A 9,711-nucleotide genomic window follows, 5' to 3' on the forward strand; every position below is an offset into this window, starting at 1 on the left:
CTGCACCACCCAGGGTCTCAATTGGAGAAGGGAATTCTGGGAGGAGGGTGATATATGGGAGTGTAGGCCATAGACCTTCAAATCCAGCATCCATACCTCAGTTCATAGGAAGTTCATTTCTCCTGATACTATTAGAGCTGAGAGAGAATAACATCATAGCTGCTAAGAAGAACATCATTATTCTTCCCTGTCCTTTGGTTTGCACCATGGCTGGGTCAGACCGGGGATTGTGTGAGGGAGAAGAATCTCCAGCCTGATATCAATGTTTTACCTATAGATTTAGATCACCTTAACTTAATTAGACGTAGTATAACATTCCCAAACTCTTGTCCTGATTCCTTGTTCCCAACCCTTAAGATAAGCAGTAAGTCCTGTACAGTTTAATCCAGCTGAAGATTGGTGCTCCTTTCCTAACTAGTGGCATCTATAGTTATAGGGAAAGGGATTCATCAAACTGCAGTCAGATTATTAGTATTACCCGTAGTAAATGGAATTAGATAATCCTCATTTATTGCTAGACTCTCGCCATCAGAAATAATGTCACCCCACCCAACTTAGAATTAAGTGGGGAGGGGAAGATCAGTTACCCACACATGACAATAAGTAACAAATCAAGAACAAGGGATGGCCCTTTGGGCAGTCCAAAACAGTGTTGAGGCTGCTATTTGTCCACTTGAAAATTGGAGGTGGATGCAGGAAGTGATGAAAGATGCTCTCTTTAAATATGATGGTAACTTCCTGTGGAGGCAGTTGGCACTTTGAACTCTGTGTTGAAGGATCTCTGGTGAGACCTCAGACAGCTTCCCTCTGAATTGTCATGTGGGTAACTTAGGCTGACTTCCTTTCTCCTCCCTTGGTGTTTCTGGAGGCTCTACCCTCAAGGAGGCCTCTCTTGCCTCTCTAATTGTAAAAGGCCTTGTGGCTAGAAGCCTGGTTTAATTAACCTCTGTGCTCCTCTGCTGGGGCCTCTAAATTCTTATCTGGTCCAGACCTCTGGTCCGGCCAGAGTTTCTCTCTCTCAATTTCCCTACCTTCAACTTTCCTAATTGTAAATAAACTTCCATAAAAGTCATCCTGACTTGGGTCTATTTTAATTTGAAAGTGAATTAATCTGATTTCTGGTGACCATACCTTAAATATCTAGTTTCCCCTCTTACACCATCCAGCAAATCAACACCAGCCCAAACCAACCTTTTATCATCAAACCCAACCCCTAGCCAAGGAGATAGAGGAGTTGTTGATCATATATACAACTCCTCACTTAATACTTTGGCTTGGGCACTTTAAAGAAGCATAGGCTTGGCTAAGTCGAACTTAATGAATCCTGGGGATTACTAGCACATTTGGTGATCACCCAGCAACCTCATCTCTCACTTAGCCTAGTTCCATCTACCACCTGAGGATCTTGAACCAGCTGGCTTAGCAGCTGTGATGTTATTCTCTTAGCTCTATTAGTATCGGGAGAAATGAACTTCCTATGACGCTGAGGTATGGATGCTGGATTTGAAGGTCTATGGCCTACCCTCCCATATATCACCCTCCTCCCAGAATTCCCTTCTCCAATTGAGACTCTAGGAAGTCCAGGAGTATTTATAGAGGTGGTCCCAACTGTCTCTTGGCCTTGGCTCACGCCACCTGGGTAAATTCTAATTTCTTTAACCAACAATCCTGTCACTCAAGCTGTTTTCCATCTTGTCCCAGAAGTTCCTTATTACACTAGGCTGGGAATATTCTTTTTTCTCATCTCTGCCTCCAAGTTTCTCTGGCTTCCTTCAAGTTCTAATTCAAATCTCATTTTCTATAGGAAGCCTTTCCTTTAAAAGCTAATGCCTCGGTCCTATATTGAACCCAAGTTGGAGGTGGCGAGTCTCGTCTCAAAATGGAGGTAAAATAGCCGCCTGGCCACCCCCAGCCGGACTCCGGCCGCCACCACCACCGGGCGGGGGGGGGGGAAGAGGGGAGGAGGGTCATGATCCAAAGGAAGCAGAGCAGTTGAAAAAACTGTTTATTGGTGGCTTGAGCTTTGAAACTATGGATGATAGTTTAAGAGAACACTTTGAAAAATGGGGCCCTCTCACAGATTGTGTGGTGATGAGAGATCCCCAAACAAAATGTTCCAGAGGCTTTGGCTTCGTGACTTATTCTTGTGTAGAAGAGGTAGATGCAGCAATGTGTGGTCGGCCAAATAAGGTTGATGGACGTGTAGTAGAACCAAAGAGAGCAGTTTCTAGAGAGGATTCTGTAAAACCTGGTGCACATCTAACCGTGAAGAAAATGTTTGTTGGTGGTATTAAAGAAGATACAGAAGAATATAATTTAAGAGACTACTTTGAAAAGTATGGCAAGATTGAAACTATAGAAGTTATGGAAGATCGACAGAGTGGAAAGAGAGGATTTGAATTTGTAACTTTTGATGATCATGATACAGTTGACAAAATTGTTGTTCAGAAATATCATACTATTATTGGGCATAACTGTGAGGTGAAAAAAGCCCTTTCGAAGCAAGAGATGCAGTCTGCTGGGTCACAAAGAGGTCGTGGAGGTGGCTCAGGCAATTTTATGGGACGATGAGGAAACTTTGGCCGTGGTGGAAATTTTGGTGGAAGAGGTGGTTATGGTGGTCTTGGTGGTGGCAGCAGAGGCAGTTATGGAGGTGGAGATGGTGGATATAATAGATTTGGTGGAGATGGTGGCAACTATGGAGATGGTCCTGGCTACAGTAGTAGAGGGGGTTATGGTGGTGGTGGTGGACCTGGATACGGAAACCAAGGTGGTGGATATGGTGGTGGTGGTGGAGGATATGATGGTTACAATGAAGGAGGAAATTTTGGTGGTGGTAACTATGGTGGCAGTGGGAATTATAATGATTTTGGAAATTATAGTGGGCAGCAGCAATCAAATTATGGACCCATGAAAGGAGGCAGTTTTGGAAGAAGGAGCTCCGGCAGTCCTTATGGTGGTGGTTATGGATCTGGTGGTAGAAGTGGTGGATATGGTAGCAGAAGGTTCTAAAAACTCATCAGAAAAGGGCTACAGTTCTTAGCAGGAGAGAGAGCGAGGAGTTGTCAGGAAAGCTGCAGGTTACTTTGAGACAGTTGCCCCAAATGCATTAGAGGAACTGTAAAAATCTGCCACAGAAGGAACAATGATCCATAGTCAGAAAAGTTACTGCAGCTTAAACAGGAAACCCTTCTTGTTCAGGACTGTCATAGCCACAGTTTGCAAAAAGTACAGCTATTGATTAATGCAATGTAGTGTCAAATAGATGTACATTCCTGAGGCCTATCTATTGTAGCTTCGTCTTTTCTTTTTCTTTTCATTACATCAGGTATATTGCCCTGTAAATTGTGGTAGTGGTACCAGGAATAAAAAATTAAGGAATTTTTAACTTTTCAAAAAAAAAGCTAATGCCTTACTTGGAACTATGCCCAAAGGGCTTTAAAAGACTGCTTGTCCTTTGATCTGGCCATACCACTGCTATGTTTATACCCCAAAGAAATAATAAGGAAAACGATTTGTACAAAACTATTAATAGCTTCATTCTTTGTGGTGGCAAAAAATTGGAAAATGAGGGGATGACCTTTGATTGGGGAATGTTTGAAAAAATTATGGTATGTGATGGTGATGGAATACTATTGTACTGAAAGGAATAATGAACTGGAGGAATCCCGTGTGAACTGGAAAGACCTCCAGGAACTGATGCAGAGCGAAAGAAGCAGAACCAGGAGAACATTGTACACAGAGACGGATACATTGTAGCATGATCGAATGTAACTGACTTTTCTACTAGAAGCAATACAATGACCCAGGACAATCCTGAGGGACTTATGAGAAAGATGCTAACCGCATCCAGAGAAAGAACTGTGGGAGCTGAAATACAGAAGAAAAACAACTGCTTGATCACATGTTTCGATGGGGATAGGATTGGGGATGTAGATTCTAAACAATCACCCCAGTACAAATATTAATAATATGGAGATTGGTCTCGATCAATGACACAAGTAAAACCTGGTGGAACTGCTCGTTGGCTACGGGAGGGAGGGAGAAGAGGGAAAGAACATGAATTATGTAACCATGGAAAAATATTCAAAATTAATTAAATAAATAAATGAACTTTAAGAAAAAGTGAATGCCTTCCTTCTGGTGATTATTTTCTCTTTATTCTATATCTAATTAATTTGTACATAGGTGTACTTAGAAACTCCAAGAGAAGCTGGTCACCTGATTAATGCTGATGGGTTCAGATTTGGATATTCAGTCTTTCCATCTCCCATGGCCTCCTCTATACTGTGATTGGAGGGCTGAGGTCTAGAAATACTAAACTTCTCACAAAGTGTTACTTCATAGAAGGCTGGGATATAAAATTTCCAGCTCATTCTCCACTTTCCATCTAGAGCTCAGATTAGTTTAACCTCTAGGGAATGTGATGCTCCTGCACCACATACCCATGGCTATTCATCTTCCCTCTTTTGCAAGGATCAAAGGAAATACTACAGGCAAAGTGCTATGTGAACTTTAAAGGACCTGAAAAAAATATGAAAATGATAAAGAAGCTATAAAGATCAGTGACTTGGGAGATTTTTCTCAGTTGCCTCTGATGCTGTTTCCACCACAGTTCTTTTTTTCTCTCTTTCTTTCCTGGACCCTCTTTTCTACTCTCTTTCTATTCACTTGGTGACTTCATTGACTCCCAGAGATTTCATTGGCATCTGTATACATGTAATGCCAAGATCTCCATATCCAGCCACACCTTGGCTATAGCCTCACATCACCAACATTATCTTAGACCTTGACTTCTCAGAGACAATCCCTGACTCAGTATGACCCAAACACAAGTGATCATCTCATCTTATACAACTTCCTTATTTATGTTCAGGGCACCAGCACTCTCCAGGCAGTCAGATATGCAACTTTGGAGTCATTTTCAACTGCTCACTCTCACCCTCTGCTTTGTGCCTGGTACTTAATAAATGTCTACTGCCTGCCTGCCTGCCTGCCTGCCTGCCTGATCTCCTTTGAATATAAGCCCAGTAGTAATGCCACAGCATTGGGTCAAAAGGAATACACAATTTAGCCAAAAGAAGTCCCTTTACTTGCATAATTACAAATGATTTTCCAGAAAGGCTAACCCAATTCAGGTTTAGCTGCCATGTGTTAGTGTTCCCACAGTCTCTGCTTCAAACTACTCCCTTTTTGTCACTGTGGGCAGTGACACAACGTGAGGTCTAACCTCATCCATATGGAACACGTTAATTCTCTTGCTTTTAATGTTTTGGAGAATGACTGCATATGGCCATTTAGAATTTGGCATGTTTCTTTTCTCGTGGCCTTTGACTACTGATGGTTTGTGTTGCATATTGGCATAAAGCTCCTCCATACCTTAAGTAGCAGGCTCTGAAAGACTTATCTGATGAAATAGAACATCTGCTTTTCCTATTCTATATGCATTGATGTTATTCAGACAAATCATTTTAATTCATTTTAATCAAAATATCTATTTTGTTTTGGTGTTCATTGTTATCTGTTGTTTGTTCAAAAATGATATCCCAATTCAAGTCTTAGAAGGTTTGGTTTCTGTTCTCTATTTGGAAGTGGTTTATCCTTCTATAGTCAGATTCTGGCTTCTCCATTTGTTATGGGAGGTTTGATGATACTGAGCAGGGCCTGATAGAGAGATGGCCCAAGGTCCTCTGATGGTCTAAGGACTTAAGCTAAGTGGGGATGAGAAACCTAAGTGAACACCAAGTTGTGGTAGTGAACTCCAGGTCCCACAAATATTTGAAGCTCAGCTGAACACCAAACCCCAGCTAACAATGCCCAGGACTAAGTGATTCAGTGAGAAGCTGTGAATTGAATCACACAGCTTCTCTGGTTCCTGGTCCAGGGGTTAAGTTGATGGATAATGTTGATGGTGAGTGGATAAAGGTTAATGATAAGTGGATAATGCTGTGACTGTGACTTTGTCTTTGCCTGAGTATTTGCTTTCCCCTTAGATGCAAAGGATATCCAACTGATCTTTGGAATAACAACAGCCTTCACCTAAATAAGCTTTAAGGATTTAATTGCAATCAATTCAGGGGAAAGAATCAGGGTTGAAGGAAGAAGGTGTTGGGAATCTATGCCAGACTATAGATGATTAGATTTGTTGGTCAATGACTAATCAGGTTGTAACAGTTGGCTGGAGAGATTCCTCTCTCTGGGGCCCTCATCAGGCCAGGCACCTTTGGCCCTGACCAAGTGGATTGAGATTTGATGATGTTCTTTTTGATATTCAGGTAATTGATATATATCTCATCTCTATTCTCTAGTTGATGATGTGGTAATCAATGAAACAGTTACAGATAACTTAAGCAGGTTGTTGGCCTACCCAGCCAGCCACCCGGGGTGCCCTTCTCAAGAGTGAGAGCCAATCTGGATTCAGCTCCTTCCTTTTATAGTGCTGGCAGTAACTGCCTTTTGCCCCCTGACTCATGGCATCTGGGTAAATTCTAAATTCCCAACTGTTGGTTACCACTCATCCTGTTCTCCATTTTCTTATTACAAATCGATATTAAACATTCTGAGCTGCTTTTGGCATATGAAAATGATACCGACATAAGCTTAGGCTTCTGCCAACCCACATTCCAAGTCTGCTCATGTAGGAAAGTCTTCCCATAAACATGTATGTTCTTGGATTTTCTCATATACTAGACCGGTTTTCTGTTATAAATGGTTCTGGTCCACTTCAGAAATCTACATTTCTATTTTAACTGGTGCCAAATCATTTTTTCCTTGTGTTGTTTATAGGTAGCTTGAGATATAACAATGATCTAATCTTTATTCCTTGTTTTCCTTGAACATGTAGACTTTTTATTCTTCCAAAATATTTTTATTATTTTGTCCATTTCTATAGAGTTCTCCCTAAAAATTTTTATTATTAGTTAACATTTATACAGTGTTTAGCAAGGGCCAAGCACTATGCCAAACCTTTGCAATTATTATCTCACTTAATCCTTATAACAACCTTGGGGGATAAAAGCTATTATTATCCTCATTTCATAGCTAAGGAAACTGAGGTAAGCAGGGGTGAAGTGACTTGCACAGGATCATGCAGCTTGAAGTGTCTGAGTTCAGATTTCAATTCAGATCTTCCTGAGTCCAGGCCTAAAGCTCTATCCACAGAGTTCCCCAGATGCACAATTGATTGACATAGCACTAAATATTTGAAAACATTCAGGGGCCATCATTCGTTTTTATTACTTTTGAAAGGTCCAAAATTAAAAGTCATTTGTCTGTGCTTCCAATGTTTTCCCCTCTTTTGAAAAGGAATCGGTTCAGTCCATTCAATCATATATAATTCTTTGTGACCCAATGTGAGGTTTCCTTGGCAAAGATACTGGACTTGTTTGTCATTTCATTCTCTAGCTCAATGACTGATGAGGATATAGGCAAATAGTGTTAAGTGACTTGCCCAGGGTCACATCGCTAATGTGTCTGAGGACATATTTGTAATCATAAGGACTAGTCTTCCTGTCTAGCAGCCCTAATCCTCTATTCACTGTGTCATATAACTGCCCAAATATCATAAGAATATTCCTTGCAATATCCCTCCCTCCTTCTTCATAGTACTTCACAAATCTAAACCAAAATTGCCCTTGTCCAACATCTCTCCATCCTTGGTAATATTAAAGGTTTTCTGGTTCATGTGATTCCTTGGCTCTCCATTTTCCATAATGTAGCTGTTTTTAATATGGGTTAGTCTGTCACAAGGAACGATTCAAATTATAGTCTTTGAAATTCTTTGGCTTTATCCCTCTCTCCATCTCTCACTCTCTGTCCTCTCGGTGTCTTTGTCTTTGTCTCTGTCTCCATTTCTCTCTCCATCTCTCTCTTTTTTCTCATAATTGATGACTCACTTGAGTATAATTTTAAAGTCATTGATTGCAATTATTTGTAGTAAGTTTATTGCCTTTCATCTTTCTTGTAATTCAACATTGATTTTTTATTTTTGCTCTCGATGGTCTAAGATTCAACTTCACAGAGATGGCGTGTTATTTGGAATTCTGGGGGTTCCATTTAAAAGTATTTGGCAAACTTCCTGTGGACATGTGGGGGACTTTGAAACTACATTTTCCGTGATCCAATGGGTTTCCGGTTTTGGACTTGGTGATGTCTCCAATGTATAGCGCAGCTTAAATTTGGAGGTTGGACTTGAGTCGACCTCTTTAGCTACATAGAGATGATGGAGAAGGTACGGACTGGTGGCATTTTTTGAAATAGTCAGGTGTGGTCTTATATTTTTTACCAACATGGCCATGGTAATTAAAATATTACATTTCCTCATAATATCAGCCTTTATCATTTTTAATCATTACAGTGGTATTTGGCCTAACTTTCATGTCAGTAATCAGTCAGTGCTGACCTGCTCACATTCCTACTTTTCATCTTTTTTGTGATGTTACCTAATGCTTGATATATTCAGAGCCCTTCCCTTCTCTAATGGAATAAACTATTTGTGCTATGTAAGAATGACTGTCATAAGCAATGCACACATTTTTGCCTTCTCTCATTTATTAGATATATGACTTATTGTCCAATTATTCAAAGCATTTCTTGGCCTCATCAAGCTCTCCAAATGAACAGCATCACAATGAGTAGTCGCTCCATGGAATGCTATTTCTTCTTGTCTTTGGAGATATGATAAAATTTAAACTTGCATTTTCCTCATTTGCATTTCCATGGACTCGGGACCTGGGAAACATACTTCCAATTACCTACAACTTGGCTCTCGCCATTTCAAATTATGATAAGATTATCGACATTTAGGTGACTTGGTATAGGCAATAGTATTGTAGTTAGTTGGTTATTGTACAGAGAGCTTGCTTCTAGGCTTTCTAGAGTTATGTTAGTATTTGTTTACTAGGTAAAAAGGCTATACTTTTTAGTAGCCTCTGTTCACGTTTTTGGAACTTCATAACTATCAGGGGAGAAGCAAAGGGGGGAGTCCAGTCCTGAGGACCATTAAGCAATCTTTACTTTGCTTCATGAGTTTGGACTAAATAATTCATTGTTCAGTGGTGAGCCAATTCACCTTTAGCCCAGTGGGCTCTCAGATAACAGTCTGAACCTGTCACCAGTATCACACTCAAAGCCTTTGAGCTTCGCAATATCTATGAAATATTCTATTCTGCTGGTATAAATTTGACCTCCCTAGGTCAACTCCAAGCCAATATGAGACACTTTAGTAAGACTAGCAAGAATGTGAGTCATGACTCCCATTAAAGAATATTTACTTTCATTCTAAAAATATTTATTGTTTATTCAATGCAGTAATGGAACATTTCCATCATAGATTTAGAACTGGAAGGGGCTTTTGAGGTCAACTAGTCTAACCATTCATTTTATAAATGAGAGCACAAAGGGTCAGAGAAGTCCAACGTCCAAGGGTAGAAGGTCATGACCACAGATCCAGGGTTCTTTTCACCATCCTACATTCAATTCAGCACTACTGGGCTACGGCCTTGGATTCAATCTGTCAATGGCAAATATTCTTTGAATGTAGGCATTATTTTCATTTTGCTTTTTGTATGCCTGGTAGGTGCTTAGGAAACTCTACTTCCAGAAATTAACAGATGATCATTTCCTGGAACCTTCTAAGAATTCTTGCCACAGTGGTTTGGGGTGATAGTAGTGGACTCGATAACATGTAACTATAGAGAAGAAAGCAGCTCT

General features: G+C 40.4%; 1 pseudogene; it reads left to right on the plus strand.

Annotated features, from left to right (window-relative positions):
• The first annotated feature begins 1,879 nt into the window (after positions 1–1,879).
• Positions 1,880–3,087, plus strand: LOC123236519 (annotated as a pseudogene).
• Positions 3,088–9,711: the final 6,624 nt, after the last annotated feature.

This window comes from Gracilinanus agilis, chromosome 2, assembly GCF_016433145.1.
Source record: "Gracilinanus agilis isolate LMUSP501 chromosome 2, AgileGrace, whole genome shotgun sequence".
Classification (NCBI taxonomy): Eukaryota; Metazoa; Chordata; class Mammalia; order Didelphimorphia; family Didelphidae; genus Gracilinanus; species Gracilinanus agilis.